Source organism: Humulus lupulus, chromosome 8, assembly GCF_963169125.1.
Source record: "Humulus lupulus chromosome 8, drHumLupu1.1, whole genome shotgun sequence".
In the NCBI taxonomy this organism is placed as follows: Eukaryota; Viridiplantae; Streptophyta; class Magnoliopsida; order Rosales; family Cannabaceae; genus Humulus; species Humulus lupulus.
The window spans coordinates 6,460,855-6,486,190 of NC_084800.1; the positions used below are offsets into that span (position 1 = coordinate 6,460,855).

At 29.3% G+C, this 25,336-nt stretch overlaps 1 long non-coding RNA gene and 2 other non-coding genes across 3 annotated transcripts; 2 read left to right on the forward strand and 1 right to left on the reverse strand.

Moving 5' to 3' along the window:
• Positions 1-1,220: 1,220 nt before the first annotated feature.
• On the forward strand, positions 1,221-4,810 carry LOC133793459 (uncharacterized). Its single transcript, XR_009874830.1, has 3 exons — positions 1,221-1,424; positions 1,893-1,954; positions 4,618-4,810. It is a non-coding gene; the product is annotated as an uncharacterized LOC133793459 (long non-coding RNA).
• Positions 4,811-13,909: 9,099 nt separating this feature from the next.
• TRNAI-AAU (transfer RNA isoleucine (anticodon AAU)) lies at positions 13,910-13,983 on the forward strand. Its single transcript has one exon. It is a non-coding gene; the product is annotated as a tRNA-Ile (tRNA).
• A 10,220-nt stretch (positions 13,984-24,203) lies between these two features.
• On the reverse strand, positions 24,204-24,276 carry TRNAK-CUU (transfer RNA lysine (anticodon CUU)). The gene has a single exon. It is a non-coding gene; the product is annotated as a tRNA-Lys (tRNA).
• Between the last annotated feature and the right edge of the window lie 1,060 nt (positions 24,277-25,336).

The window sequence follows — 25,336 nt, forward strand, 5'->3', positions numbered from 1 at the left end:
TGTGAATGGCACTGACTTATTAGTTAGAATCGGCAATTGTGTCAGTATTAACTGTGAAGTTGTGACTTATTAGTCAAGTTCGTCAGTAGTACTAAGCACTGGTCATATGGTATTGGCTTATGAGTCAAGAACGGTTTTAGCGTGTCTAACATAAGCCTAAAAGATTAGATCTAATCGACATAAGCATTATCGTCCTGAGCATGAAATGCTTGACCGACCTTAAGTTCGATGAAAAACAAAAGCACTTGTCTAGTCTAATAGCTAGTTACTTAGAGCCAGGATCAGAAAGCCCAAGTGAATGCATCGTCACCTGGTTAAGGTTGCAGAGCCCAAACTAGTGACTCATTCATCAGTCACTCATCTGATTCAAGTTTGTGACTCCATAGTCACTCATCTTGTAGCACCCACATTATTTTGATATAATATAGTCAATAATCACATGATTGCATTGCATTACATATCATACAATATGTATAATTTGAGCATATGCATATTCTTATAAGTGTTTTCATGTATAAGTATAAAAGTTATGTATGTGATGTCTATATGTATGCTCAATATTATTAACCTTGTGGCATTTGAGTTGTCTTTTATGGGTGTTTGATGTGCTCAAGATATAAGAAAGTATGAAAAATATGGACAAGGCATGGAATTAAGTGATGAAAGTGAGATATAGAAGGCAAAATAGGTTAAGTAGTGAAAAATAGTACAATGTCGATTACTAGTATTTCGGTGTAAAATTGAGTATTTATGGATTTACCAAATGTAATCGAGGTATGATTAAGGTCTCATTGATGATGTAAAAATGGTTTTAGAACCATTAGATCAATTCTTGATGGGAGGTATACATAATCAGTGGTATTGATGCAAAGTCAAAACGAGCTTAGCATAAGTGCGCTACGCTCGATCGGGTAAGCATAACTATTGGGTATGAAGTCATATGGACCTAAGGTTTGGTGTGAGTGTTTTACACATAAGGATAATAGGCCTAGCAGATGATTAAGTCGAAATTATTGAAGTGATAAGGTTTTCATAAGTCAAAAGGTGAAATGATGAGATGAAAGGTGTCAAATTTTGATACAATAAGGCTAAATCATTGAAAATAAGGAATTTTCATCAACCATATCACTTTGCACGACCATTATTCTGAAAAACAGAGAGAAAAGAAAACCAAAAACCATTTCTTGGCTGGTTTGAAGAAATTCTAAGGAGACCCAAGTGAAAGCAAAGCCAAAGAAGTAGATTAAGCTTAGTTCTAGCCTTTTTATGGTAAGTTCTTGTACTTGGAAGTTAAACTATGTTTTTGAATTTTTCTGAGAGCTTATATATGGTGTTTTATCCTTTTTAAGATATTTCTTGGGGTTTCCAAGTGGTTTGAGGTTTAGAAAAGCTTGAAGAGATTGTTTTCGCCGAAAAGTTGCTCGGTAAGTGAAATTTTGTGTTTTATGAGGTTTTTGGGGTTCTTGGAGTACAAGATGATTTTTGGTTATTTGATTGAGTTTATAAGAGAGCATATATGTTTATAAATGTTTGAATATATGTGGAGACTCATTTAATTTGGGTGATGATCTAGGAGATAAGAATTTTATCAAAATCGGTATATGATAACTTTATGATGAATCATGTTGGTATTTGGGATATATGGTTATGGCAGGTTATTTGATGTTGATTATTGGTTGATTTTGATATTTGAGGATAGCTAAAATTAAGGGGAAACTCTGTCAAAATTTCTCCAAATGTCTAAGATAAATCTAATGCTCGATCTAGGTGGTTTAAGGCATTTTAGGCATGTTTTGGGTATGAAATTTGATATGATGTTTTATGGGTTATTTTAAATGAGAGTTCAATGTATTACTGCCATCATTATGATGAGAAATCCATGCCATTGTCAGGATAAGCACATCAATACCTAAGACACCACTTGTTACACGGTGAACTATATTTTGGACAAAAGGTAAGTAAAGTACTCAACTGCAACACAAGAATTATGTGTTATGTGAAAGTATGTATTATATGAATATTTTGTGAGTAAGTGGTATTAACATACAGTGACACTTCATCATAAATTTGTATGCATGGCATAATAGTGATATGGTAAATTATTATATGATATAAGACCATGCATGATATTATGATGATTAATTATATGATGTATTTGCAAGTTTTGTGCAACATAAAAGAAAGTTGTTATAAGAAGTTTAAGTTCAGTGCCACTGTTTTGAAAAGGCAAATGAAAGTGTTAATAAGTGTAAACGGAGGCCTATAGTAGGCTTATAGTGGCTGCCCAATAATTTGGGCTAGGTTTTAGTGAACCAATTATATTGTTTGCCATGTTTCCGTTTTTATTTCTCCTCCATATGAGTTATTGTTATATGTATTGACACCACAGTGTGTGGCCGCTGATGGACCCAAAACGGGTATGTTTAAAAATTTATATATCGCAAGCGCACGAATCGTCCATATAGAATAGTGATCGTAAGCAAGGATGTCGAACCCAAAGGAGTTGTCTAAAATCGAAAATGAAACTATTTTAAATCAAAAGTAATAAATTCTAACCTAGTTCCAAAGATTGATAAGTTTTAATATTATGAACATAAAATAAAAGATTGAAAAATAAAGCTATTTAAGATAATGAAAATAAACCAATAATGAGTTGAAAATAAGTGTTAAAAGAAAAGATTATTAAGATACTAGAATCCACAAAATGTAAGTTTAATAATATTTATTAGTATATTGATTCCCAAGTGTTAGTGATAGTTAAAATAATTTAAACTATCCTTTTTCAAAAAGATTTATAATTTTAAACACAAATTTCTTATAAAAAGATAGGATTTTTCTTCACTTTTCAAAATTATAATTTCAAAGCATTTAGTGTAAATCAATCTAATGAAATAACAAATAAATCAATGAACATTATTTATAAGGCAAAACATAATATTTTTGTTCTAAGCATGGATGTGTACAATTTAATGACACATCTTACACAAAGAATATTATGTTTATGCACTAATGAAGTACAAAGTGTAAATATGTTCTAACAATCTAAAATACAAGATATTTAAGATGAAAGAAATATATGTAGAAGAAAAATCCATAAACTTTGTTGTATTACAAGGGAAATCAACATACAACATAAATATTACCTAGTTACAAGTTGCTTCATCATGATCTTAATAATCTTATGAAAAAGATTAGAAGCACATAACTAGAGTAGAAATTACAAAATAAAAGACATACATACTTGCAAAATGCTCTTGAAAAACCCAAATGGAAGAGAGAATGGTAGATAGAAAATGAGAGAAAAAGATGGTAACCAAAACATTAAGCACCCCAAAATGGTCTTCAAAACCCTTATTTATAGCCAAAATTAGATTATTAAAATAATCAATTTAAATTAAGTAAATTGATTAAATTAATAATAATATGATAAATAGGGGTAAATTGTAGGAGTGATGATGATTTTGGGGTAAAAAGTGTATAGAAAATAGGTAAAAAGTTGACAATTTTGTCATAGGGGACAAAATGCAAAATGATGGGCTCAAGAGGTTTTTGGTACGGCTGGGTGCTGGGTGTTGGCGCAGGAGGCAGAAGGCTAGGGACTTGGGCCGGTTGGGCTGGCAGGCGGACAGGCCCACGGTGGGCTCGGCTCTTGGGCCTTGAATCTGCTTCGGCTGGGTGATTTGCTGAAGTGATGAGGATTGCAGTTGGGAGATGGCTTGGAGGTGGAAGTGATGGGAGTGTGGTGCTAAGTGGGGACAGGTGGCGTGGCTTTGGTCTGCTGGCAATTGCTGAAGGAGATGTTGAAGGCAGCAGGCTGGGGTCTTCGGCTGGAGCACGTGGGCTGGCAGGCGGACCAAAGGTGGCAGGGAGGAAATGGGCTGGGCCGAACTTAAAGGGGCAGGCCCACAATGGAGGCAGCTGGGGGAAAAATGCCCAAATTGCTTAATTTCTCTTCATAAATGCCACTTTTATTTTCTTTTCTCTTCTTTCTTTCAAGCATGCAATATAATTCCTACAAGATAAAAATAAATTAAATAACAATCAAATAAATCATATTAATTATTTGAAAATATTGATTATAACTTAATTTAATAAAGCATTTAAGTTCAAAAGAATTACATTTTTAACTTCTAACTTAACAATACAAATTTCATATAATTAAATTACAACATATTATAATAAAATATCTATAAAAACATATATAAAAATCTATAAAACTACACTAAGACTAATAAATTAAAAATTACATAAAAACTTAATAAGTTAATTAAAAACTCAAGAACTAAGCAACAATTAGCATATAAAATATGGTAAAATAACTCTATTTTGTAGAGTTATCAGCCGCCTTAACTCTTGAGCCCGACGGGGCAACGATGGAATAAGGTTTTTAATGTGCCCTACTGTGGTGATGGCTAGCCGGAGGAGAACCCATGGGATTTTGTATTATATGTGTAACAAGCCCTGCAGGCATTGACCAATTCAAACAGTGTGCACAATATTAAGGGGCCCAAAATTTAAAAAGAAGTTGTGTATGTCCATTGATATTGGGTAATCATTAGCATTGCATGCATTACTTTGCTTACTGAGTTTTAGGCTCGCAGTTGTCTTGTGTTGCAGGTAGAGAAAGAAATGTGTGAATGACATGAAGAGAACTGAAGCATGGTCCTGACCCTGATTTGTACATATGAACATATCGACCTTTTTGTGGGTTATTTCAGTTATCAGTGAGATGTTTGTAATAAAGTGTGAAGTTATGTTTTGAAAACAAATTGGGTTATTTAATACTTATGTATAATATGTTTAAGACCCACTTTATGTTTAATGTAAATAATGTGAAATAAGTTTTCAAGTTTTAAAAAAAAAAATGTCCAGACTTTTGCAGTAATAAATTATGATATAGTTTTAAAACGTAACACCTCAAATATGGTTTTAACTAAAATAAGTGAGGGTGTTACACATCTGGTTAAAACTAGTGACTCACTCATCAGATTCAAGTTTGTGACTCCATAGTGTATCATCTGGTTCAAACTAGTGACTTACTTATCAGTCACTCATCTGATTTATACTAGTGACTTACTCATCAGTCACTTATCTTATTAGGGCTACAAGCCCCAGCATGGTTATTAGAATCTTGAACTGATATTCACTCATCTGCTTAGGGTTATAAGTCCTGTATGATTATCGTGATCATCATTTGATATTGTATACATGCAGTAATGAGTTTTCTTGCTGAGCCTTGGCTCACGGGTGTTATGTGGTACAGGTAAAGGGAAAGAAAATCTCACTCTGCCTTGAGTGGAGAGCTTAGGTGGCGATGTGTACATATGCGGCCGCTTGACCACCACGGCCAAGGAGTTTCTCAAAGGAACTAGGGGTTAACCCTATTTTTGCCGCTTAGGTCGGCAAGTTGTAATTTTTACATTGTAATGACCATTTTGCATTATAAATAACTTGTAAACGTTTTTATGGGCCCATGAACAGTTTTATGTTTTAAATAAAATATATCATTTCCTTTTGATCGAGTTTTTCACCTTAGCCTATTTATAACACCTAGATGCACGTTTATAACCAAATGACTCTATTAGCGAGTTAAGCACGGTTCAAAGCTCATAGTAACGATCTTGGAGTAACCAGGGTGTTACACATTCTAACAACAAATCATCAACAAAAATCTAAAACCCAACAACATATACAAATCTTTAAAATTTCAATATCCAATTCAACTCAAAATCAAACATTAACATTAAAATCACCCAAATTTTTACCCATTCAAAATCTAAGACACAAAAGAAAACCCAGATTTCACCCAATTTACCCATTCAGTGTTCTCTCCAGCTCATCGGCGACCAAGCAGAAGCCCCAAGCCCTCATCTTCTTTCTTCCCAACTCCAATCTCAAACCCATAAAATATTATATACAACAAACACCTCAAGAATTATGTTATTTCAGACCATTCAAACCTATATCTTATCAAACCATTAGATTCAAACCAGAAAACAAAAACAGAGATCCAAATGCCCATTACCTAAGTCATCATCCTGTGCTAGTTGATGTATTTAACAAGTGGCCTTCCACGTGCCCAGCCTCTCCAACAGTTCCCCCTAAACAGTCCTCCATGGTCAGCGAAAGGTGGAGAAGAAATTGCAGATTTAATTTGGAGCGTAATCTCATCTTCCCCAACTCTACGACACTAGCCTGATTTACCCCAACCAGCAGAAACATACCCACGCCACTGCCTCGCATCTTCCCTAACCCAAAACCAGATCCACGTTGCTGCCATGCTTGGAGCCCGTCGACGTTGTCCTTGCCTTCCTATCACCATCGACGTCAACAACAACAAGAATAAAAAATGATGGAGGCATATCTGATTAAGGTTTAGGTTTTAGTGGAGAGAATTAGGAGAGATGCAAGAATTAAATATTTCCTTCATTATTATTTTCTTTACTTTTAATTCAGCTATTATTATTATAAATTGATTTTTCTAATTTAAAATCAATTAAATGAATTTATTTTTAATTATGAAAAGGCCCAATCAGATGGTGACAAGTGTCGTCTCAGTCATCACCTAACGGAGTGTAACAGACGAAGACTGACAGAATTACTATTTTGTTGACTTTGGGTACTTTACAAACCAAAAAAAAATTGTGTCTATGCTGATTACAAACCGTAAACTTTAAGTACTTTAGCTGCAAATATCTCTTCTTATAAAAACATATATATAATGAAATTCACTCAAATGTAATGTCTCTAAATACTTTTTCTTTTTTGTAAAAGAATATATTATTTTTATGGTTTGGCTCTCAAATCAATTAATATATTAAATGCTGCTTTTAGTACTAAGTGAGAAAAATCAATCCATTTTGTATATATGTAGGGGGGACGCCTAAGAGTAAAACAGACAGGGTGGCGTACTACCTCTTACCTCACTATTAATTTACTTATAAAAACATTAATTTACCAACTATATCAAAGTGCAAAAAAATCGATCTCGTACTATAATTAATCTAAATCAAATCCTTTCCTATTCATGATGCTTATCCATGATACCTTAATACGGCACATTGATATTTTTCAGTCACACTCACATATGCAACACTTAATAAGAGGTTGAAAACGTCAATAAATAAATAAATAAATATATTTTGATCTAGAAGTAAAACCTGAGATAAGTACGAAATATCTCAAGATTTGCAAATCAATTATTGGGTTTTATTCATTTATTTTAATTCCATGATTGATCTAAATTTAAGTCATTAATTAATCTATATTTTTATATAAGAGATTTGTCCTAAGTACATGGAAGTAGTTCTCAGTTTTCTCAAACTACATTTATATATAGTTGACCGAAGAGAACAATAACTGTCATACGGAAGGAGATATATATATATATACTAGACACGTAATATAATATGTACGATTTGTTTAGTTTTTATTTATAGAATTTATTAATTATTTTGATTAAATTTATATTAATGTTATATAAATTTTGAAATAAATATTTTATTTTAATTAAATAATTTATTTATTTTTGTTTAAATCTATGTTTGTTGTAGATTTTGAATTTGAGTGTGACAACAATTGATTCTATATATTATATGTTTAATATAATATTAAATATTATACATGAATTTTAAATTTAAGTTTCTTGCTAGTTTTTTTTTTTTTAAATTAATTTTTTGCTAATTCATATTAGATTATATTATATGTTTAATATGATATTATTATAATAGGTGAGTTTAAGTTTAATTAAATTTTATTTAAGTTATAAATTGTATGATTTTATTATTTTAAATAATTAACATTGTAAAATATCTCAAAAATATCATATTTTAATTTATTTAATTATTTATTATTTTTAAATAATTATCATTGTAAAATATCTTAAAAATATCCTATTTAAATTTTTTTAATTATTTATTTTATTTAAGTTTAAGTGTTTACAAACTACCATTAAATATAAGAATATTCTGTTAAATATAAGAATATTCCATTAAAGTTAACATTAAAAAATAAAAAACTGTTAAAACCAAGAATTTCCGTTATCTACACACTTATTATATAGAAGAGATATATATACTAGGTAGAAGCAATGTACAATTTGCTTAGTTTTAAAGTTGTAAACATTGTCTATAATTTTAATAAAAATGAGTTCACTGTTTTTTCAAAATATATATATAATAGAATAAATTATAGTTCTATAATATATAAATATTTATATCAATAATCTCTACATATATGATATCTAAACCCAATGTCCTTTGGTGAATTTGATGAAGAAAAAGATCTCCAATCACTTGATAAAAAATAAATTATCACACAAATTTATAAGATAAAAAAAATGATGTATGCATTTATTATTTTTAAATAAATATGATTTAATTATTTAAATTATCATAAAACATCTTAAAAATATCATATTTGAATTTATTTATTTTTGGTTAAGTTTATGTTTGTTCTAGTTTTTTAATTTGACAGTGACAATAAAAGATTATATATTATATGTTTAATATAAACATATAATATTAAGTTTATACGAGAAAAAAAATATTAAGTTTAATTAAATTTTATTTAAGTTATAAAATATATGATTTTATTATTTTTAAATAATTATCATTGTAAAATATATTTAAAATATCATATTTTAATTTGTTTAATTATTTATTTATTTAAGTTTAAGACGTGTTTACAATCTATCGTTAAATATAAAAATATTATATTAAATATAAGAATATTCGGTTAAAGTTAAGGGACAAAAATAAAAAACATTTAAAACCAAGAATTTATGTTATCTACACACTTTTTATATAGAAGAGATATTTATATATATATATATATACTAGGTAGAACTAGATTGGAAGATACCCTTTTTTATTTTAAAATTGTAAATATTATCTATAATTTTAATAAAAATTGATTTATATAATATAATGAATTATAGTGTTATACTATATATAAATAATATCTACATATAAACACAATGTTGACATATATATATATATATATGTTTACAAGGTTACATGACATATATATATATAAAATACAATAATATTTAAAAAGAAATTAATAATAGAAATAAAATAAGAATAGAAAAAGTCATAGTGTAGACAGTAGTATACATGTATCAACTATTTTTAGTTTCTAATGTATCTCACAAGGTCCTTTGATGAATTTGATGAAGAAAAATAGCTCCAATCAATTGATAAAAAAATGAACTATCACACAAATTTATAAGATAAAAAAATGATATGTATGTATTTATTATTTTTAAATAGATATGATTTAATTATTTAAATGATCATAAAATATCTTAAAAATATCCACACAAAAAAAACCACTCATCCCCATCACCTGCAACTCAGAAAAAACCCAAAACATTACAAAAAGCCAAACCAAACCAAGTGTGACCAAGAAAATCAAACCTAGACTCTTTCATCATTATCATCATCTTCTTCTTCAATAAACTAATAAATAAAATCACTAAACGAATATCATTAACATCATCATCAATTTAAATAGATAAACAAAATTATAAATAAAATCTCAAAACTACCTTCGATGTTCGCAGCTTTGACATCACAACTTCGACATCGCCGACCACAAGCCTTCTCCAACTACGTTGAAGTAGCTCTGACCTTGGCACATCCCATGCCCCCCATCTGATCGAGCCCATATCTATCTCTGATGTTCGCATCTCCGGCCTTACAACTTCGACATCACCAACCACAATCCCCCTCCGACCATATCATGTTGCAACCCCTGCATCCTATTCGACCAAGCCTAAGCAGCCCAGATTTCTCAGCCCCTTGACAAGCCCCCTCTAACCACGTTGAGCCCAAGCAGCTCCAACCTCGCTACAAATGGCGTGGTTGCAGACGTTGTGGTTGCCCAGCCCAAACCAATTGAAGAATAAGAAGAAGAAAGAAGAGGAGAAGGATGATAGATCTAGGGTTTGATTTTTTAATTTTTTTTTAAATTTTAATGTCTAGTAATTGTTTTGATATTGATTCTTATTTGTTTTTTATTTTTTATATTAACTTTTTAATTTTTTTTGGTTAAAATTATTAATTTTGTTTAAGGAATTAAAATATATTTTTTTATATAAGTATAATATTTATTTATATTTTATTTTAGATTTTAATTTTATTTAATTAAATAATTGATAAAAATAAAGGTATTTTAATCATATTAAAAAATTGTTTAACCAAAATCAGGTTCAGGATATCATTTTGTTCAATTTTGCAAAATACATAATCCGTTTAACAAAACACAACGAGACCGATCGAGTATTCGGACAAAACACAGTATCAAATTAATATTTTCCCAAAACTATACCATAATTTATTCAATTATTATAAGTTTAAATCTGAAATAATACTTATAAAACCATTTACATAAATTTGTGTTACAAAATTTGTTCTCTAGAGTATATTATTATTAGCCGCCTTGCTTGTAACATACATAGCCACACATATGTATACCATATTCCCAAGTATTAAAGAATAGAAGGTTAACTGTTGTAACATGCTACGATATATATTTATTACATGAAATTAAGCTTATTATTAAAATAGGAAAATTCCTCCAAATTTTCTTTTCAATTATAATAGTCGTATATGACAAAAAAAAATATTTTTCAACACAAATGAATCAATGATTATCAATGGCATTATTTTAAAATATATATTTTATTAATGATTTTTTGACAAAATGATAAATTTGTTTAAGTAATTTTGTACTCTAACTAGTCTAGTTTTGATAATTCATTACAAAATAATATCTCACAATTTAAACAATTAAATAAAAAATTTAGACAGCTAACTAAAAAAATTTACACAATTGGTCATTCTCACCATTCTCTTTAATTAATGACAAAAACTCGTATATACATTAAGACAATGAGGCAATCGTAATGAGAGAAAGGTGGACTAACGGTATAGGCATAAGATTTGTTATTTCTTTCAAATGGGCACTAAATTTTAAGCTGGAAAAAAAATGTGCATATATACAACGGAGATGAGACATGCATGCACTATACACTTATGTATTTATATAAATGGGTTTTCGTGTGTGTGTGTTTTTAATTTTCAATTATTATATTAGGCATGAGTAGATGTGAAAACGTGTTAGATGCTAAATATATATATGAACAGTTAGTATACTTATATATTACTAGTGTCTACAATATGAACATGACGAAAGAAAATGTAAAATTGAATAGCTATATTTATATTTATATTCAACTTAATTAATAATATTGGTTCGAAAACAATGAGCTTTGGAATTGGAATTCTATATGTTCGAAGGTGGTACTGGTAAGGTAGCTTCTTATAAAGCAATATATTACTTTGTGGAAGGTCAATTTCTTTCATGCGAAGCTTTCTCTCCATCACCCCACTAACAAAAAAGGAGAAGTCCGTCTCTCACTTCTCTTATATTTTAATAATTCAAATCATTCTTTTCACTACTTCCAAACCCCTAGCTACACCAATTAACTTCCTTATATATATACATATATATATAATATTAAATATCTATGACCCATTTTAAGGCCAGGTGGCAACTATTAATTGGAAAGTGGAAACATCCACATGTCAGTACTATTTCTGTATATTATTACAAATATATAAAACACACACACATGCATATCTATACACAGACACACACTCACAATAATTTGAAGATCAACCCTTTACTTCCACATAAGTTTACAAAGAAAATAGTATTTGTACTACTTGCTAGTACGAAGTAGTACTAATGATAAAAAAATATAATTCTCTATATTGATTGAATTGTCCAAAACTTAGCTTATTACATATATAGGATAATTAAGCTCTAATCATACATGGTTTCCTTTTAAGGGAAAGGAATAATCCCTGCAGATACAGAATAGAGATCAAATGGATATATATATATATACAAGACACGCTGTGTTTTAAATATTTAGATTTGATCTAGAGGAAGATCGATCAGTTTATTAAACAACCAAGTGTTTAGGCTTGAAATAATAATACAAGACATAATATTGAAAAAAGTATATGTTTTGTATAAAAAAAATAATGAGAAAAGGCAGTCTAGAAAAGGACCTAGACAAAGAGTTGGTGAGATGGCGACGAAGTAGTGCTCAATTATTGTACCTTCCTCTGGCTTTCTCACTTATGTATAGGCCCAGAACATATTACTTCTCTTGATTTTTTTGGCCATTGAGGCTTTCTTCTGATCATTATTCTACTACAGAGCAAATTCAGCCATGAAGGAACACTCTTTAAGCCAATTCACTTGTGACACTTGGCATTCCATACAAATAATTAATCAAAACACGAAAGTACCATTAGTAAGAGTCAAACACATGTGCCATATACTCTTTTCCCAAATGATAAAAATCAAAAGAGTATGAATATTATATATATATAAATAGATTTATTATATACAGTATGAAAATGTAAAAATATCTACAAAAGCGGAGTTAAAGTGCGCTTTTTACCACTGGCTAATGGCTATGCTTCTTTTTTTGATGAAGTTAACTCTTCATATATTTTTTTCCACATAAATACGACATTCGGAGGCTGACAAGAACGGTAACTTTCCCATTAAATTTTCACCCAAATAAAAAAAAATAAGAGACAAGTTCTATGCATCAATGTACACATTCAAAGTAACTTTGAGTTATATATATATATATATATATTGATACGTATAAAACTGGAAAAGTCATACTAAATTCTCTCTTTATTTTTTGAGCATTATAGTGCATATTAAAGGTAAAGTGGCAAAGGGGCTTTGGAGTTCATGCTTTTTAGGCCACTTAGAAAGAGTTACAAGACTCATTAAAGCCATAAATTATGTGGTGCTCAAAATCTAGTGCCCATCTCTACTATGAATAGAATAATGAGTTTTTAGTTTTCTTACCCACCAAATGAGCTCTGTTGAGGCTTGAGGTGGCAATTTCAAACACACATTGTGTTACAAAAAAGTTATGTTTTTCTTTTTCTTTTTCTTTTTTTTTTGGACATAAACCAAACAAACAAAACAACTATAGAACAAAATTGGTTCAGATGAATTAGCTTGTGGGGGCTAGCTAAGAGGATATATATGTATATATATGATCATAAAAATTATAATTAATATGGGCTTTTCAATAGTGGTTGGTAGGCGCACGAAGAGTATCACTCCTTCAAGTCGTATATAGCCATGTACGGAGGAGGGTTTTGATATGTATCGTATATAAGTGTCCTTTTTCCGACCTGAAATAAATCACAATTAAAAATAAAAACTGAATCTCAATTTGCAATTTGTATAATTAATTAAGTTATGTACATAATTAAAGCTTAGATGTCTATAAAGGGTAATTCGCATCGTTTGGGATAGATATGAATCTTCATTACGCTCAAGAAAAGAATATTTAAATATGAATATATATTTATACGATCACTTTTTTGTTTTATAATATTGTTGGATTCATTTTTCCAAACATTAACTGTTTCGTCCAGATTAAGTCTGTTCCCCGGCAAATATTCTTACTTTTTATTATATGGGTATGTATATATTATATATAAATGGCTAAAAAAACAACTTACATAATTTTGTATTAAATTTGACTTTTTAAAAAATTTGGGATTGAGGTTTAGGATTGTTTTGGTTCATAGCGAAATTAAAAATTGGACAGAATGTATATAACAATTAAGTAAGGGCAGTCTATAATGAATACTTAGCTAGCCAGCAACATAGCTGGAACATCAGCGTTCAGTCGAACGACATGGTAGAAGAGCCACAGCATTGTACAAAACGACATAAACAAAGTACGCATATAATGTACAAAGCGACAAAGTTTCTATCAAACGACATGAAAAAAAACAATAGCATTGTAAAAAATTCAAAGATTAATATTAAACGACATAAAAAATTAACATCTGGCCTATTAGCTCAGCTGGTTAGAGCGTCGTGCTAATAACGCGAAGGTCGCAGGTTCGAGACCTGCATGGGCCAATTCTATTTTTTATTTAAAATAACGACAGCAGTGTACACACAGAATTATGAAACCCAAATTTAAAAGATCAAATCGAATTTTATTTTATTTGTCAAAAAAAAAAAACGATTTCTTTGATGGTCAAATGAAAAGTTAAAGTGGTTCCCAAAACTAGTTTGAGGACAACACATAAAGTTAGAGCCCAACTGAGGAGAAAGGTCGCCAGTTGGGTGTGCTCTGTAGGCTTTTTAGGAAGCTTCGGTTTAAAAAATGAGATTATTTCAAAAGTAGTTCTTGAACAAATACCATTTTATTACAAAAAAAAAAAAAAAAAGTAAGAGCCCAACTGCGCATAAAGGTATGAAGTTGGATCTGTTCTGTTTGGGCTTATTACGAAGCTTCAGTTTGAGAAATGAGATTATTTCAAAAGTAGTTAATTGATGGCATTTTATTACAAAAATATGACTAACCAAGTATTCTTTTAAAAAATACGAATCCAGTATTCTAGTTCTAAAATATTACTCAAAAACTACGCACCAGACTCATTCTCCAGCCTGGCAAAAATCGTATGATTCAGTAGCACAAAAAACAAGTTTAAGCCCAAAAAATTATGAGATGTTTGGCATCTTAACTAAAAAGTTGTTTTTTGTTTTTAAAAGCTAAAAACTGTTTTTTGAAAACAAGTAGGGGTGTTTGGCATTGTTTTCATAAAATAATTTTTAAAAACAAAGTTACAAAAAACAGAAAATTTTGAGAACAACAAAAAATTGTTTTCTGTTGTTCTCAAATTTTTTTTCCTAACTTTACTTCTTATTTTTCATCATTTTTTCTTTCAAATTATTTTATCTCATTATTTATTACAAATTTTTAAAATATTTTTCTCTTTGTAAATATATTTGTTAATTTTTTATTTAAGATTTAAAAAAAATAAAACTAAAAAAATTGTTTTTAGAAAACATTAACCAAACAACTCTTATTTTTTGAAAACTACAAAAACAGTTTTCTGTTCTCATTTCTGAGAACAAATTTTGAAAACAAAAAACAGAAAACAATGCCAAACAGGCCCACATGTTTCCTAAACACTGTAAACCAATTCAGCTAATTTCGAAAATCACATATCTATACAAATTCAATAAGTAAGCACGCGAATATACACATATGTAAGCCCAAAAATCAAAGAATAAATTGATTAACCAACAAAAAAATAAACATTAACAACAAAAATCAGAGAACTACGAAAATCATTTCAATGACCTTCAAAAATCATAAATATTCAACAAAACCAAAATATTTAAATATTAGAATCATACCTTAATAGCAGAAAATTTTCCTATTTCGATTGTAACACTTGCATTTATCTAAAATAGAAAATGAGAGAGAGAAACATATCTTAGAGACATAAAAGATGGAGAGAGAGAGAGAAAGATTGAAAAATAGATCACAAAGACAAGAGAATGAGATGATAATTTTACCCGAAGAAATAAGAGGGGCAAGTGGAAGCTAGAAAGTTTGAAGAAGAAATAGCCATTGATGTGCTAAGTGAGGAGCACTATTGTGCGTGAGAAAGACGAGAGTTTAAAGAAAATAATAGTAAAGAACACAATGGTTTTACATGGTTTCAAGATATAAAAGAGTCTTAGTCCACTAGTCTCTAGTATTTAGTGAGCTTGAAACTAAGCTTGTTTGAGCAAGCTTCAATGGTAGTTCTCAAACAATGTATATATTGCAATGAGTTACAAAGTTTATCTCTCTAAAAATCTGAATCATTTACAAGGAGATACCCCAACCCTATTTTTAGAGGCTGGGGTCATTAATGCTAATCATCTACCATTAATACAAATTCTCACATTCTAGGGTGTTAATGCTGAATTAATACAAAAATGACTGCACTAAATAGAGACTACGGGCTAGGCGGATTGCATGGGGCCCATTGTAGAAAGTCGCATACCAACTTTATCGTGAACATACCTCTCATTGTCAAGGTGCGGCGAACGTTTGCCCATGTCAGACGACGTTGTGGGAAATGTTAATTGTTGATGGTACGAACTCGACACCACTAATCAAGGCTCATAAAAAGTTGTTAGACGAACTTATGATGGCCCATAGCCGCAGTGAGTGACACCGACATCTACCCTAAGTCCGAGAACTAGAATCTTAGACCTGAGAGATGGGCGAGGGAAGAGAGTCTCTTGGGACGTGGCCTCACTTGGAGACTTCCTCGCCCGGAGGAGAAACCTCGAGGTGTGACCTCACTTGGAGAGATCCATGACTTAAAGATTGGCTTGGGACATGGCCTCACTTGGAGATATCCTCGCTTCAAGGGCAGATCTCGGGGCATGGCCTCACTTGGAGGGATCCACGACTTGGTTAGACTGGGCTTCCCCGAAGAGTTCACACTCCAAGAACTATATGTTATGACTTGTCGCTAATTACTCATAATTGCCACGTGTCAGGTGATGAAAACATGGACAACAACGATATAAATAGATGGTAATATTGTAAATAAAATAGTCCACATGAATATTGTAAATAAAATACAAAAAATTGTACAAGTTGTAAATTTTCCATTAAACAAAGCAGAATTATTACTTCTATTACACAGCAAAATTATGAGGAAATTACATTTTAAATGAGATTTTTAGTAGTGTGAAAAAATATGACTTTTTTTAAAAAAAAAAAAGTTAATTTATGGCTTTTTTTTTTAAAGTATTTTCAATTTTATGGGTTTGTGTTTCCCATATTTTTGTATAAAGGTTCGTTTATGCCATAATTTTACTCTTAATCAAATTTTATTAATTTGGAAGGGTATGTTTGTAATTTGATTATTATATTTTATAGGTTATTTGCTTTTTTTTTTATATTAAATTTTTCTTCAGTTGTTTTGCAATTTTTTTTTAATAAGAATTGTGTTGAAAATTATTTTTATTTATTATAAACATTTTTTTTAGATTGTACGTTTCTTTTTTCAAATCCTGGGTAGGGTAACTAGTTACTTGATTGATCTTTGACAGTCATGTAAAAAAAAATCCTAGAGCTATATTAAATAACATGTATCAGGAAGGGTAACCGGTTATCCTGAAATAAGTAATTTTCTGCTATAAGAGGGGTAACCAGTTACCATAAGAGGGGTGACGAGTTACTCATATTAAATATGAAAGAAACATTGAAGGAAAAAGAGAAAGAACACTTCATTAAAAAAAGAAGAAGAAGTAACTATGATTTTAGTAACATAGGTAACCATTTACCACAAAGAACCCATAAATATATACACATATCAGAACGGGAAGGTAACCAGTTACCCCAAAAAATATACACACAAAGAATGGGATGGTAACCAGTTACCATAAATCTAAAGATAAAAAAAAAAAATCAGATCCATCCCCTTTCTCTTCTCTCCCATCTTCTTCATATAGTTTTTTTCTTGATTTGAATGTCATTCACGTTTGCATATTTTTATTAGTTTTATTTCCAAGTTTTGGTGTTCCTATATAAGGGTTACAATAAAAAAAAATGCTGAAAAAATTTATTTGATTTTTTTTTACATATAGTGGAAAAAAATATAAAAAAAATTACAATAATAAAAGATAATAAATTAAAAAATAGTAAAATATTTATGTAATGTTAAAATATGTGTGAAAAAAAAAGAAAAAAATTGAATGAGAAAATAATAAGTATAAAAAATGAAGAAAAAATAATGAAAAAAAACTAAAAAATATGAAAAAAAACAAAACAAAATAAATGATGAAGGAAAAAAAACAAGAATTAACAAAAATGAAAAGAAGAAGAAGAAAAATAATTGAAAAATAGAAAGAAAAAAATATTAATGAAAAAATTGGTAGAAAAAAATGAGAAAAAAATGGAAGAAGAAAAAAGAAAGAAAAATGGAAGAAGGAAATTATAAATACAAAAATGAAGAAAAAATAGAAGGAAAAAAAAGAAAAAAAAAAGAAAGAAAATTGAAAAAAAAAAAAAATACAAATGAAAGAAAAAAAAATAGATAAATGACTAAAAATGAGAAGAAGAATAAGAATGGAAAAAAAGAAAGAAAAAAAAAAGATGAAGGAAAAAATTAATAGAAAAAAAAAAGAAGAAATGGAAGAAAAAAATAAGAGGAAATTACATTTTATATGGCTTTTTTAAGAAAGTTTTCAAAAATATGGCTTTTTTTTTACAAGTGTTATTTTATGGCTTTTGACACATTTTATTCACTATTATGGGTTTTTTTTCCCATAATTTTGTATTAAGTTATCATTATGCCATATTTTGATTACTAATGATATTTTATAAAAGTAGAAGGGTAATCATGTAATTTACATGTTATTTCAAGTATTTTAAATTGGCTATTTAGTTAAAAAAAAAAATCAATGTTCAGTATTCTAACTTTTTAATTGATTTTATATTATTTTATATATTAAAACATTTTGTTTTTATTTACTTTTTACAAAACCGACTCTTTCACTTCTTGTTTTCATTTACTTTTTACAAAAGCTTCATACCCATATGTGGTGATTTGGGGCTTTCTGCAATATTGGGGCAATCCGACCATGAGCTTGAAGGCGGGCGACCATCGGAGTTGAGTGCAAGTGAACAGAGGCGAGTTGTGGTCTTCATAGTCGTCAATCGGAGCCGATTTACTTCGGCGTACGAAGTGCTGCAGCTTCAAAGAGTGGAAGTTTTGAGTGGCGAATGGCGAATGCCGAGATGCCAAAAGAACTTGATACTCAGTTGCTTCGCCAAGACATTGGTGTTAGCTTGTATTTTCATGGGAATAAGAAACAAGAAGATGGATATTTGACTAACAATGAGTTTAGTGAAAAGCTTTTGGATAAGAGGCAGAAGAGGAGGAAGACTGGTGCATATGTTATTTAGGAAGCTTTAGGAAATGATATTAGACTTTTTTTATTTTTTCTATACTCTAGACTATATCAGCTTTTGGAAATGATATTTGACTTTTGGAAATGATGACAGATAGTTAGTTGGATACTTGTATATGTTAAATTGCTAATATTGTAAGACCATGGTTACTTAAAACTATTTTATATATCTTTTGATCTTTTTTGTGTTCTTTATCTGATATATTTAATTAGTTTTCAGGGATATTTTAATGGTAACTAGGTACTTTTTTTAGTTTTCATTTTATATACAAAAGGGTAGCTAGTTACCTTTGATGATTGATGTTTTTGCTATTTTTTTTTTTGTGGCAATTGTTAGAGAAAAGTACCCAATTTCTTGTGTTATTTTTTGTATTTCACGTTTAATAACTATATATTATAATATTCTACTTTTTAAAGCAACTGAGACACTTTAATGGTAACTAGGTACTTAGTTTGGTCTTCATCTTATATACAATGGGTAATTGGTTATCTTTGGTACTTGATGTTTTTGCTATTCTTTTTTTTTTGCAATTGTTAGAGCAAAGTGTCTAGTTTCTTGTTTATTTTTTTATGTATTTCACGTTTAATAATTATATATAATATATATTCCACTTTTTAAAGCAACTAGGATATATTAAATGTAACCAATTACCCAGACTATTGTGTTTAATTTTTAAAAAACATGTTTTTCAGGTGTTGGTGGCATAAATATATAAATGGCAACAAAAAAACCAACAATTTATTCTAAAATGAATTTTATATGTTTGTGTAATCATTCAATGTATTTGAATTTGTACCAAACTTAATATAATACTCAATAATAATTTATGAATATGAAAGTCACTCCTTTAATGAATAAAGTTATGATATGGTTGTTTTGCTGTAAAATATCAAGTTATGCTTTTTGTGATTGTTAAAATATCAAGTTAACATATTTTCATTGATGAAAGCATTGTTTGCTTGCATTAATAATGCCCCCACCTCTATTTCTTCTGCTGTAACTTTCTGATTTGTTAGTAGAATAAGGTTATTTTCATTGCTTAATTCTTGAACTATAGTGACACACAATGGTAAGTTTGTTATTTTTGCAGCAACTTTTTTCTTTATTTCCATGTAGAACAACACTTAATTGTGTGTTTCAACATTCATTGGTGGTTTCCTTTGGCTACTTGATAATAAACTTCAATAGTTGATCTTGTTTCCTTTATATCCTCTTTTATAAAATATCAAGTTATGTCGTTTGCTTTTTCTGATTGTTAAAATATCAAGTTAACATATTTTCATTGATGGAAGCATTGTTTGCTTGCATTAATAATGCCCTCACCTCCATTTCTTCTGTTGTAACTTTCTGATTTGTTAGTAGAATAAGGTTATTTTCATTGCTTAATTCTTGAACTATAGTGACACACAATGGTAAGTTTGTTATTTTTGCAGCAACTTTTTTCTTTATTTCCATGTAGAACAACATTTAATTGTGTGTTTCAACATTCATTGGTGGTGTTCCTTTGGCTACTTGATAATAAACTTCAATAGTTGATATTGTTTCCTTTATATCCTCTTTTATCAAATTCACCAAGTTGTCAAGAGAACAATTTAGTGAAATCAATATCTCAGTCATTGTGTTCCCTTCATACTCGTTTTTTTCAATCCACTTGCCTCCAAATTGAACCAAAAAAATAGTACTGTCCATACCTGCAAAATTTGGCAAATTTTTCAAGAGTTAGTTGGTTGTAACTGGGGAAGGTAATTGGTTACCTTAGTCTGTAATCACATACCCTACTGAAACACTTAATTGAAAATATTGACTGTTTTTCAAGGTTGTTACTGAATGTTTTTGCAGTTAAAATTCACACCAATATCAAATGAATTTTTTTTATTGAAAAGACAAGTTAGAATCTAAAATTTTCATAGTTCTTGTTTTTTGTCTATTTTTTATCAATCAATGTACATATATCAGTATGATTAAATATTTTTTTTTAATTTTTTAGTTTATAAATTGTTTGTGTTTTTAGAAAGGACATCATGATCATCACTATTATCATTATATTCAAGATAATAGTTAAAAAATAATTTCGAATTTTTATGCAAACAAAAATAGATTTATGTAGAACATTTAGGAAACTAATAGTTTTGAAATAGAAGAAGATGACAATAGAATATAATTGAATATATTAAGGTAGCTAATTACCTTAGTCTGTAATCACAGAAACTACTGAAACACTTAATTGAAAGTATTGACTGTTTTTCAAGGTAACTGGTTACCTTGTTGTTACTGAATGTTTTGACAGTTAAAATTTACACCAATATCAAATGATTTTTTTATTGAAAAGACAAGTTAGAACCTAAAACTTTCATAGTTCTTGTTTTTTGTCTATTTTTGATCAACCAATCTACATATATCAGTAGGTTTAAATATATATATATTTTTAATTTTTTTAGTTTATAAATTGTTTGTGTTTTTAGAAAGCACACTATGATCATCACTATTATCATTATATTCAAGATAATAGTTAAAAAATAATTTCGAATTTTTATGCAAACAAAATAGATTTATGTAGAACATTTAGGAAACTAATAGTTTTGAAATAGAAGAAGATGACAATAGAATATAATTGAATATATTAAGGTAGCTAATTACCTTAGTCTGTAATCACATAAACTACTGAAACACTTAATTGAAAGTATTGACTGTTTTTCAAGGTAACTAGTTACCTTGTTGTTACTGAATGTTTTGACAGTTAAAATTCACACCAATATCAAATGATTTTTTTATTGAAAAGACAAGTTAGAACCTAAAACTTTCATAGTTCTTGTTTTTTGTCTATTTTTTATCAACCAATCTACATATATCAGTAGGTTTAGGAAATTAATATTCTGAAATAGAAGCAAATGACAATATAATAGAATTGAGAGAGGTGATGATTTTTGCATACCTTGTTTCTTGATTGTATACCAGAGATGCAAGTTGTTGGAAATGCCAAAGATTGCAGCAGAACTGATTGGAAGATTTCTTGAATTTGAATTGATTTTTGCAGAAGATGATCACCAATTTTCTTGCAAAAGTGATCAGATTTTCTTGAAGTGTTTTTGCTTGAGATGAGTTCGAAATTAACTATTGTTGATCAAATGTTGAGGTGGTCGTCGGAGATAGAAGTTTTCACCGGAGAAGGAAGGTATCGCTGGAGAAAGAAGCTGTAGATGGAAGCAGAAATTGGACAGAGTTACGACAAAGGAAAGGCAATGTTACGGTAATGGGTTTGATTGATTTTGAGGAGTGTTGTATTATTTATTACGATTCTACCCCTCCTTGGGCTGATTTGTCTTTGCTTAAATTTTAATTACCATATGTAGTTAGTTTTCCCATAAATTAACTTTTTGTTGATTAAATTTTTCCATATAGATTAGGGAAAATTTAATTCCCATATTTTTGCACAATAATGGGTAAAAAGCCATATTTATGAAAAAATCCCAAAAAATAATATAAAAAATCATTAAAAAATGAAACCCAATTTTTTTGTTTTTTTTTCGCTTGGCCCAAGAATCCCAAACTTAAAAGACAATAATTCTTTTCATGGTGAAATGAAAAGTTCAAGTTTGAGGAATAGAACGACACACAAAGTAAGAGCCCAACTGCGGAAAAGGTTGGAAGTTGGGTCTGTTCTGTTTGGGCTTATTAGGATTTAGGAAGCTTCGGTTTGAGAAATAGAATATTATGAATGAATTAAAATTATCATTTAATTTTGTTTTGATTAAAGTAAATTTAATTAATTGACTCAATATTCTTAATATGGTTAGTTTATATTTAGTTACCTAATTTTTATATTCTACTTGATTGTCAAATATTCTAATATTAATTGTGGCAAAATATTTGATAGAAATTATTACCTATATAAGTTTAGAGTATGATTCCCTCATAATTTAAATTTATTCTTTCATAAAAAAATATTAAAAAGAGTAATTGAAAGCTTGGAAGATCAATGAGATTTGCATCAATGGCTGGAGGTACATCTCAACTCAATCCTGTTCATTATGCATATTCGGATTGTTCTCATGCCATATTATGATTTCTTACATTTATTTCATAAGTACTTAATGAATGCCATATTATTGTTACAAAAATATGACCAGCCAAAGTATTCTTTTAAAAAAATACGAATCTGGTTTTGAACCATTACACAAATACTATTCAGATTTCAAAACTATTGCATCAGACCCATTCTCCTTGAATTTTGTCTTTGGCAAAAGTGAAATGCATAATATGTTTTCTGTATAAAGATAAACCATACTGGTATATTTCAAAATCTAGAAATTACAAATGCTATTTTTGAAACAATATTTTCTTGTTTTGGACAATTTTGTGGAACTAAACAAGTTTCGTAGCAAATTAGGCATCTTTACTTGCGTTATCTATCAATCGTGATACTGGATTTAGGCTTTTTACCTTTAGGGTCTGATTGGTTCGCAATTGAAAAACTGTATTTTTAAAAATGTGTTTTTGAAATGAAAATCTGGATTTATAGTCTTAAAACATATTTTTAAAAAAATTAAATATGTGATTGGTAGATAATCTTAAAATATAAAAAAGTGATAGATTTATAAGATTTTAGGATATAATGATTTGGATTAGGAGAGAACCTAAAAATAGTATTTTCTATTTTATAACTTAAAGTTAGAATCAGTATTTGGATTGAGAATTTGAAAACAAATAACCAATCAAATATTCATGTGGACCCTACCATTTTTTAGTTTTAGAAATAATAAAATTGAATTTAGATTTACTATCCATCAGGTCCTTATCAGGTCCTTAAAAGAAACAATATAGATTAAGGCCTTGTCTTGTTATGGTGGAAAGTCTTTTTCTTGTCCACCTATGAATTTCATGTCCATGAAGGTTTTTTTATTTTTTTTCTTAATTTCATGGGATATCATTGATTTAATTTTATACATACAACTATGCATAAAAAAGAGTAAAGGTTGTGTTCCTTATAAATCTGGTAGCAGTGAAGATGGTATCAAAGCTGATCAATTGCAACTCATTGAAATTTCCCATCTTCTCTGTCTGACGTTTCTCAGCTTTGCCAACTTCTTGCAATAACAAGCTTGCTCTGGTTCCATTATTTATCTACTTATCCATGCATATGGGTACATATACATAATATGTTATTATTATTATATAGTTGTATGTGCATTAATAAAATTGATGTTTTATTTTTCAACTAGTCAAAAATATTATTGTGAGTAAAATTCTTCATAAATTTATAATGAAGATGTATGATTGATTTCTTTTACTTGGTAACAAAATAATTTAAGAAATTATAATCTAATATCAATTATTTAGGAGAAAAAGAAAATAAAAAGTACACACACGCCCACCGTGGGGCTCGAACCCACGACCACAAGGTTAAGAGCCTTGCGCTCTACCAACTGAGCTAGACGGGCTGTTTTATTTGATTTGGAATCGATATAAACCATATTCAAACCAGTTTTGTTCTTTTTGAAAGTTTATTTTAAAGTTGTTAAATTTGTATAGTTTTTTTAAAGGAGAATTTTGTATAGATGTTTAGATTTTTAATCACATCGTAGGATTAATACATGATTTTTTTAAAAAAATATCTTGTAATTATTTATATTATTTCTATGGGCTATGTAAATATATTTTTAATATTTAGCAATATAATTATCTATAATTTAGTTTTTCAAAAAAAAAAAAATTGAATTGTTTTTCGATAATGATCTTTTTCTTCTCTTTTCTTCTCGGTGTTTCTATTTGTATGCTCTTTTTCTTCTCTTCTAGTAGCTGATTGCTAATTGCTAAATTTGATTGGATTTTAGTGATTTTTAGTTTTAATATGCACTCTTAGGGTTAGGGATGTAAATGGGGCGGGTCGGCCCTGCCCCGCCCCGAATCCGCCCAACCCGCAAAGCTTATGCCCTGACCCGCCCCGTTAAGGCATTTGACGCGGGTCGGGTCAGACCCGGCCCGGATGTGATGGAGTGGGTCAGATCCGACCCGGTAATTTTTTTTTTTCTTTAATAAAAGAAAGACTAATTTTTTAAAATATGTTACAATATAAAAATAAATAGCAAAAAAATGTCTCATACTAGACATTAAGCTACCTAAATTTTTTTATAAATGGTATTGTATACTAAAATAAAAAAAATTAATATACTTCAAAGCAAAACATCAATTTTTTCTTCTATCCCTCTTAAATATACTTTGTCTTATTTATATATATACATATATATATATATATTTGGATCATTGATCACCCTAAATAATGGTAGTAAGTAGTTATTTTTTAAAAAAATTATTACAAAAAAAAAACAACAACAACCGGGTCGGGTCATGATCCGACCCGCTTCAATTGCTAGTGGGTCGGGTCGGATCTTGACCCACCCCGTTATTGCCCCGGTTATATTCGGATCATGGGTGCCCCATCGAGTCGGGGCTCCGACCCGCTGGATTTTTTTGCCATCCCTAGTTAGGGTTTAGGGTCAT